Source organism: Palaemon carinicauda, chromosome 8 (assembly GCF_036898095.1).
Source record: "Palaemon carinicauda isolate YSFRI2023 chromosome 8, ASM3689809v2, whole genome shotgun sequence".
Lineage (NCBI taxonomy): Eukaryota > Metazoa > Arthropoda > Malacostraca > Decapoda > Palaemonidae > Palaemon > Palaemon carinicauda.
The window spans coordinates 12,523,631-12,533,630 of NC_090732.1; the positions used below are offsets into that span (position 1 = coordinate 12,523,631).

The 10,000-nt window shown below is 34.5% G+C and overlaps 1 protein-coding gene across 1 annotated transcript in view; it reads right to left on the reverse strand.

Annotated features, from left to right (window-relative positions):
- Positions 1–7,612, reverse strand: part of LOC137644836 (ankyrin repeat domain-containing protein 29-like) — a 52,746-nt gene extending 45,134 nt beyond the window's left edge. The window contains exon 1 of the mRNA XM_068377723.1: positions 7,509–7,612. The gene's annotated coding sequence lies outside the window, so the exon portion shown is untranslated. The remainder of the gene's footprint in view (positions 1–7,508) is intronic.
- Between the last annotated feature and the right edge of the window lie 2,388 nt (positions 7,613–10,000).

Here is a 10,000-nt window from a genome sequence, read left to right on the forward strand (position 1 = left end):
TCAAATGGAGAAACTCATCTTATTTCTCTTCCTCTTGTTTTTTGTCGTTTTACATTCAGATCTTCCTGGACAATTCCATCCTGTTCGTAATACTAGGCAGGCAGTTCATTCTAATAGCCAGGCCTTCTCCATCAGGAGGCTCAATACTACACAGTATTTTAGAAGTTTTATTCCAGCTGTGACCAAGTTGTGGAATGATCTTCCTAATCGGGTAGTTGAATCAGTAGAACTTCGAAAGTTCAAAGTTGCAGCAAATGTGTTCATGATGAACAGGCTGACATAAGTCTTTTTATAGTTTATATATGCCACATCTGTTTTTACATTGTTACTGTTTTTAGAATGATTTATTGTTAATTTGTTCTCATCGTTTATTTATTTCCCTATTACCTTTCCTCACTGGGCTATTTTTCCCAGTTGGAGCGCTTGGGATTATAGCATCTTGATTTTCCAATTAGGGTTATAGCTTGGCTAATAATAATAATAATAATAATAATAATAATAATAATAATAATAATATAGTTTATATATTAAAGATATAATGTTCTCACTGTACTTAAGATATCTCATTTTAATTGTTCATTGCTTCCCTTTTAATGTATTTGGTTCACAGTTTCCTTTCCTCACTGGGCTATTTTTCTCCGTTGGAGCCCTTGGGTTTATAGCAACCTGCTTTTCCAACTAGTGTTGTAGCTTAGCTAATAATAATAATAATAATAATAATAATAATAATAATAATAATAATAATAATAATAATAATAATCCAGTATTACTACACAAGATCACTCCAGTATTAGATGTCCGTTGAATATTTCTTGAACTTGTGCTATCTGAAATGGGTAACAATTATGTTTTTTGTGACTAATTATGACAGACACAGTAGCCAGACATCGTATATATTTTTTTCCAGGCAGTAAATAGTCGAGAAAGGACTATGAATAATCTCAGAATATTTTATTGGAAAAAACACATGACTTTTATTAGAAAAGGATGGTTGTAAGAAAGAGTAAGCAGACTCTGACATATTATTATTATTATTATTATTATTATTATTATTATTATTATTATTATTATTATTATTATTAATTGCTAAGCTACAACCCCAGTTGGAAAAGCAGGATGCTATAAGCCCAAGGAAGTTGGAAATCAAGAAATGAACGTTAAGTCAAGCACGCTCACAGCGAGAAGACTGAAACGATATGGCTCTTAAAATGTGTCCTGTCATTTAAGGGTTTAAAGGCATCCCATGAATGGCAGAGGCAAGGTACAGTGATAATGCCCTAGAGACTGGCCATATACAGTATACGTATGATAGCGTCTAAGGCCCCTCATCACCCAAGCAAGGACCAGGGAGGGACAGACTAATGACTGCTGAGGACTCTGCAGAGGCAAGGGACAGTGACAAAGCCCTAGAGACTGACCATATATACATATGATAAGCGTTTAAGGCCCATCATCGCCAAAGCAAGGACCAGGGAGGGACAGGCAGTGACTACTGAGGACTCTGCAGATAAACCTATAGGCTACCCCCAAAGCTTTTATCCTTAGTTCACAAGGATGGTGAGGTTGCAGACAATATAAGAAACTATCGTGCTTGAGTGAGTTTCGAACCCCAGTCCGGAAGATCACCAGGCAGGGACGTTTCTAATAGGCTACCACAACCCTAAATAGACACAACAGATACCGTATAAGCTTTAAAATTCTACCAGCAGTAAAAATTACAATAAGGTAAAAATTGATTTCTGATGTAAATATCTAAAAAAGGGTGCAGTATCTCAGGCCCAGAATCCCCAATTTGTTTGTGAGCACTTGCTGTTCCAAAAAGAAGAAGGGTTCCTCACTCTGTGGTGGCCGATACAGTAACGTCCCTGACTGGTGAACGCCAAACAGGGGTTCGAGTTCCGCTCAAACTCGTTAGTTCCTTTGATCGCTGCAACCTCACCATCATTGTGAGGTAAGGATAGGGGGTTTGGGGGAGCCTATAGGTCTATCTGCTCAGTCATCAGCAGCCATTGCCTGGCCCTCCTTGGTCCTTGCTTGGGTAGAGAGGGGGCTTGGGCGCTGATCATTCGTATATATGATCAGTCTCCAGGCCATTGTTGCTTGATAAGACATGTCACTGTCCCTTGTCTCTGCCACTCGTGAGCGGCCTTTAAAGCCTTTAAACCTCTCTCACATTTCATTCGCCTTTTCACATTTGTGTCTTTGAATGTGTCTTTCTGTTTCACTCTTTTGATGCTACATCTATTACACATGCAATTCATTCTTAAGAAGACTGGAAAGGTTAGAGAGGAAGTGTAGTAGTTTTGAAGAGCTAAGCTTAGCATTTGCAAAGCGAATAGTAAAAAGGAGTAGGTTTATAATACAATGAATGGCTACAGATAGTACCAGTATCACTACTGACTACATCAACCTTCATCAACTAAGAGTGAGATAACAGTCAAATAAACATATTTATCATTTTTTTACCACTAAAAGGTTCTCAGCTTAAACAAAGCTATTTTTTCGACTATTTACTGCCTGGAAAAAAATATATATGATGTTTGGCTACTGTGTCTGTCATAAGTAGTCACAATTTTTTTTTACCAATTTCAAATAGGTCCAAGACATATTCAATGGACATCTGGTACTGGAGTAATAATGGGCAATAATACTAAAATCAGGGATTTAGAAACTGATGTCTTATCAGTATTTATCATTACCAACAAATATCCGAATTATTATTATTATTATTATATCCGATACTGAGCGGGTGGAAGGGAACCTCAGTTTAATAAGGAACTGGAGAATTACGACAACGCCAAACATTCTTAAATTTATTTCCATCACCAACAAATAACAACGTTTCAAACATCTCTGTGTTCATAATCATGTTCCTGGGTAAAAGAAAGTAAAACAATAAAGAGCAAGCTGTACATAAATATTGTAAACAAACAAATAAATTCTAAGATAGAATGGGAAAAGGCACAATTAGGCAATCTTCAAAGGAAAACTAGAAATTTCTTGATTAAGTTGTGGCTTTTTAGATTTTATAAAAATTGACTCTGCTATTCTTATTTCATTTTCATATGAGCCTCTGTATATTATTGAAAAATTGTCCAAAGAGAATGAACACTTACAATCCATTTCGCAATGGTCTCGTATGCTGGACTGTAAAGGTTTGGACAAGGCTCTGCCAGTTCGGCTGCTAATTCCCTTGTGATCTTGGTAGCGAGAAAAAATGCATTTTTTCGTGGAGCCAATGTAAGCTAATTGGCAATTTGGACAGTTAAACAGGTAAACCACCATTGATTCAAAGGTCTTTTGCAGCTTTTCTTTATGATTAACAAAACTTTTTATTTTGGAGTAATTATAGAATATTAAATTCGGTTTAATTTGTGGTAGGTATTTACTCAGGATTTCATGTATTCTGATTTTAATATATTTGTTCGTTTCATCAGTAAAATAAGGTAATTTGATGAAGATTTCAACTTTTTTTGGACCAAATTTTTTTGGTTTAGGACAAAATATACTGTTAAGGAAAGTTCTGAGTTTGTAATAGAATATTTTGGATGGGAAACCATTGTTGGAGAAGAATTTCTCCAGGAAACATATTTCCTTATGAAAATTTTCAAAAGATGGCGTTAATCTAAACGCTCGGTAAAACATTGTGCTAAATGTGTTTAACTTGAAATTGGCATAGCATCTACTCAAAAAATTAACTCCGAGTCCTGTGTGAGAAGGTTTTCTGTAAATGTTGGTGTCTATACCGTTATTTGATTTTTTTATTAAAATATCTAAAAAGGGGATTTGATTATCCTGTTCTTTTTCTATGGTAAATTTGATTTTTGGATGTTGTGAATTCATGTAATTCAAAAAGTTTTCCGCATCTTCCTTCTTTTTTAATATTATAAATGTATCATCTACGTATCTTCTGTAGTAAAATGGCTGTTGACAAATTTCATCCTGGTAACCTTATAACAGACTTAAAAACATTAATGTCTAACACCCTTAAATTTTTCAAACAATCTGAGAAGGTAAGCTTTGATATAATAACAGAGTCGGATCTCAAAATTCTGAAAAACTTGAAAAAGGATGAAAACATAATAATATGTAAACCGGACAAAGGAAGAGGCGTGGTCATTATGAACAAACAAGATTATCTTACGAAAATGGACTCCATTCTCAATGACCCTTTCACATTTGAAAAATTAACATATCAAGACCCTTTTAAAAATACCCTTTTGTTAGAAGACCGATTAAATAGATTTTTAAAGAAATTATTAAACCATTCTGTAGTAAAATGGCTTAAAATCTGATGGACAATTATTTAACCATTTTTCTTCATGATAACAAAGAAAAATATTTGCTAGAGTGGCAGATAAAGGTGAACCCATTGCTAAACCCTCTTTTTGTTTGTAGTAATTTCCATTAAATACAAAGTAGGTGTTATTAACGGTTAAATCTAAAAGCTTTTAAAAGGGTCTTGATATGTTAATTTTTCAAATGTGAAAGGGTCATTGAGAATGGAGTCCATTTTCGTAAGATAATCTTGTTTGTTCATAATGACCACGCCTCTTCCTTTGTCCGGTTTACATATTATTATGTTTTCATCCTTTTTCAAGTTTTTCAGAATTTTGAGATCCGACTCTGTTATTATATCAAAGCTTACCTTCTCAGATTGTTTGAAAAATTTAAGGGTGTTAGACATTAATGTTTTTAAGTCTGTTATAAGGTTACCAGGATGAAATTTGTCAACAGCCATTTTACTACAGAAGATACGTAGATGATACATTTATAATATTAAAAAAGAAGGAAGATGCGGAAAACTTTTTGAATTACATGAATTCACAACATCCAAAAATCAAATTTACCATAGAAAAAGAACAGGATAATCAAATCCCCTTTTTAGATATTTTAATAAAAAAATCAAATAACGGTATAGACACCAACATTTACAGAAAACCTTCTCACACAGGACTCGGAGTTAATTTTTTGAGTAGATGCTATGCCAATTTCAAGTTAAACACATTTAGCACAATGTTTTACCGAGCGTTTAGATTAACGCCATCTTTTGAAAATTTTCATAAGGAAATATGTTTCCTGGAGAAATTCTTCTCCAACAATGGTTTCCCATCCAAAATATTCTATTACAAACTCAGAACTTTCCTTAACAGTATATTTTGTCCTAAACCAAAAAAATTTGGTCCAAAAAAAGTTGAAATCTTCATCAAATTACCTTATTTTACTGATGAAACGAACAAATATATTAAAATCAGAATACATGAAATCCTGAGTAAATACCTACCACAAATTAAACCGAATTTAATATTCTATAATTACTCCAAAATAAAAAGTTTTGTTAATCATAAAGAAAAGCTGCAAAAGACCTTTGAATCAATGGTGGTTTACCTGTTTAACTGTCCAAATTGCCAATTAGCTTACATTGGCTCCACGAAAAAATGCATTTTTTCTCGCTACCAAGATCACAAGGGAATTAGCAGCCGAACTGGCAGAGCCTTGTCCAAACCTTTACAGTCCAGCATACGAGACCATTGCGAAATGGATTGTAAGTGTTCATTCTCTTTGGACAATTTTTCAATAATATACAGAGGCTCATATGAAAATGAAATAAGAATAGCAGAGTCAATTTTTATAAAATCTAAAAAGCCACAACTTAATCAAGAAATTTCTAGTTTTCCTTTGAAGATTGCCTAATTGTGCCTTTTCCCATTCTATCTTAGAATTTATTTGTTTGTTTACAATATTTATGTACAGCTTGCTCTTTATTGTTTTACTTTCTTTTACCCAGGAACATGATTATGAACACAGAGATGTTTGAAACGTTGTTATTTGTTGGTGATGGAAATAAATTTAAGAATGTTAGGCGTTGTCGTAATTCTCCAGTTCCTTATTATTATTATTATTATTATTAGCTAATATTCTTCATGATGCCTGATCGCGAGACACGTTAGACTGGCGAAAATCTGAACATGACCTTTGCGTCAATAGGCGTAGGAGGAAATGATGATGATGATGATGATGATGATGATGGAGACCACTTGTAGATGTGCTTTTGTCTTATTAGAAACGGAAGAAGAAGAAAAAACCTTACATGAAATATGAAGTGAATTTACGGTTGGCATGTTGAGTATTGAAAGTTTAATAGGAAAAAGTGAATACATCAAGAGTAGGAGTTCTTAATTCTGTGAAGATCAGATAGAAATAACATTGATATGCACTATATTTTTGTTATATAGTTATGATAGACTTATAGGCTCCCCCTAACTCCCCCCCCCCGCCACTCTTTAGCTCACAATTATAGTAAGGTTGCAGCGACCAAAGGAACTAACGAGTTTGAGCGGTACTCAAACCCCAGTCTGGCAATCACAAGGCAAGGACGCTACCACCCGGCCACCACAACCCTAACATTATGATAAATAATATACTCACTTGTGTAGTTTACTCGACTTGCTTTTTTTTTTTTTATCTCGGTCAAGAGCAAGGTAAAATATATACTAATAATTAGACCATTTTAGAACGACGCTCAAGAGTTAAAAATAGAGAAATATGAGGGAAAAGATCAAATTTATTGAATCTTTTGATCGCAAACAATTCTTGATTTTTATGAAAGCTTTAGGAATTAATAGATAATAGATATTATATTTAAGAATTAGCCTGTAAGTTTGAAAGTACAAGTTAAGAAAGCTATTCAGTTAAATGCATATACAAATATTTTTTCCAAATTATTCTTTATATTGTATTGATACAAAGAGCTTGAGTGCATCCACTACTGGAAGGGATTTGCATTTAAATGTTTGAATAAAGGCCACTTGTGAATGGCAGAGGCAAGGGACAGTGATATTGCCCTAGCAAGCAGGACAATCCCCTAGAGACTAGCCATGTAAATGATTAGCGCCCAAGCCCCCTCTGTACCTAAGCTATGACCAGGGAGGACAAGGCAATGGCTGTTGATGACTCAGCAGATAGACCCCTAAACCTCCCCCCCCCCATTCTTATGTCACAAGGATGGTGGGGTTGCAGACGCTAAAGTAGCTAACTAATCTTAGCGGGGCTCGAACACCCGTCTGGCTAACGCTAGGCAGAGACGTTACCAATCAGGCCACATGAATTGCAAACTAGGTGATTGGAATACTAAGATTGTTATGAAGTTACGATATTGGAATTTTTTAGAATTGATAATCTAATGAGCAAATAATAATAAACAAATCAAATGAATATAATAAATGAATTCAGTTGTGACGGTACGTAACAAAACATGCGGTCTCTAAATAGAAACTGCAAGAAGAAATTAGTAAAAATCAGCCAACCAATAAAATAATCTTGCAAAAAATTAATTTGTATGCGTGATTGCAAGATAATTTCAAATATATGGTTACACAATAATTAACTTAAAATTTGTTCGATAATATCACAAAGCCCACGGTTTGAAATGAGCTTGATAAAATGTCCTTTTTCTCATAATCACTTATAATTTTGGCGTTCCATCCGTCAAGATGATAGTACCCTACCAGGTGAAAATGATATTCCAAGTGGACAACTGTTCGCACTCGACTGTCACACGAGAGCTCAGTGAAAACTGAGCTAAAGAACGCACGGAAGCGTTGTAAATATGTTCCAGGTAAACAGGTTCCCCACCCGCAACCCTGTGGAACCCCAAAACCCAACGTTCTACGACGTAAACCCAAGGCTTCACCACCACCCGCGGTTGAGATACCTAGACCTAGTCACCACCAGCCCTCCCTACCCCGAAAGAGCGCTGACCGTAATTTTACATAGTTCAATTTTAAAGCGTCATTTACCCGAAGCAACGACTGTGTCCAGCACATATCCTGTGCCACACAAAAGGCTTCGACAGCAAATCTTCCTGGCATACTCCTGCATATTTGGCGCGCTTTTGTGCGGGAAATATTTTGATTGGTCATTTGTACAGCTCGCGTGGGAATTTTCACGGGTAGGCGATGCACTCGCTGGATTATCCGTTTCCTCTTTTGGGATGTGTCATATTAGCATAATATTACTGTAGTCGCATAGTGTTGAAATATTAGGACTCTGGTTAACACACACACACACCTCCCCTATGTTATAAAGAGCAAGTGTGTATATATATATATATATATATATATATATATATATATATATATATATATATATATATATATATATATATATATATATGTGTGTGTGTGTGTGTGTGTGTGTGTGTATTATATATATATATATATATATATATATATATATATATATATATATATATATATATATGTGTGTGTGTGTGTGTGTGTGTGTGTGTGTGTATTCTGTTACGCTGACAGGCAACCACTCGAAAAACCACAATCTCCTAGTAATTGCCCAAAATAGCGTGTGGTGGTTAGGAAAGGGGCAGGCTGGGAAACTTGAATCTGTGTGTGTGTGTGTTTGTGCATATCCATTTAAATATCTAGCAGCCATTTTAGACGGGATGCGTACACGAGTATATTTATATATATATATATATATATATATATATATATATATATATATATATATATATATATATATATATATATATATATATATATATATATATATATTACTTCACCAAACGTTCAGCTAGGCTCCACAAGGCAATAGATGAGTTGGAAGACCCAGGCCCACATGGCTGAGAGAACTATGAAGCGCGAAGTAGGAGATGGTGAATGGAGAAACATTGAGTTAAATGCTCAAGCTAAAGACGACTGGCGAAATCTAACCGAGGCCCTTTGCGTCAATAGGCGAAGGAGGAGATGATGATGATGATGATGATATACAGTATATACATACATATATATTTATATATGTGTGTGTATATATATATATATATATATATATATATATATATATATATATATATATATATATATATATATATATATATATAGACCCAGGTCTACATGGCTGAGGGCTATGAAGCATGCAGTAGGAGATGATGAATGGCGTAGTATTGATTTAAAAGCTCAAGATAGAGACGACTGGCGAAATCTAACCGAGGCCCTATGCGTCAATAGGCGTAGATGATGATAATGATGATACTGTATATATGAGTGCGATTTCTGTATGCATAAACTGTATATGAATATAACACTGAGCTGTTTTTAAAAACAGCAAATGGATCCAGAATCTAATATTAGATATTCTAATATTGTGTTCGAGTCTAGTAGGATTGTGACACGATTTATGCTCTGATTTTGTCAAATCTTATCGATATTCAAAGCCTAAATAAGAGAACACCATCTTCATATGCAAAATATATATTACGTGAAAAACACAGCTTTAATAATTACTTGGTAATAATCAAGTATACGTTTCAAATATTGATTCACATACTTTACATCACACTAAAAGTGGACGTAGCTGATGTTCTCAATTATTTTATTTTATATCTCAAATCTACAAAATCTGTTGGATGTTGTTTCATTGTCATACCACGACTCGTGTCCATGTTTTTACCAATATGACAATTCATTTTCGTACCTTTTTAATAGATGGAAATAAGGACAGAAAGGTTTAATAATAATATCGTTATCTACTTATTCATAAATCCTCTAACAGACTTTTTAAAAAGTAGCCACATCTTGTGGAGGAGGGTCCCGAGGTCATAAATCACAGCTGAGAAGTTTAATTGTACCACCCGGACACACTAGACCATTTGGGGTCACACCGATGGTCATAACTGTCAAAGGAAAGCGCTTCGTTGTGCCTGCAATAATTCAGTTACTCTATTTATTTGTAATTATACACACGAAACCGGCATACACACAGATACACACACAAACGCACGCACATATAATTGTATATATGTATATGCGTACATATATATGTATATGGAAGAAAGAGACGATGGCTTGACGAACTAAGAAGTTTATGGTTGTGGACTGGCATAGAAAGACCATAATTAGACGCAAGTGGAAGGACATGTCTGATGCCTTTGTTCTCCAGGGGATTAGTAACGGCTGATGATTATATATATATATATATATATATA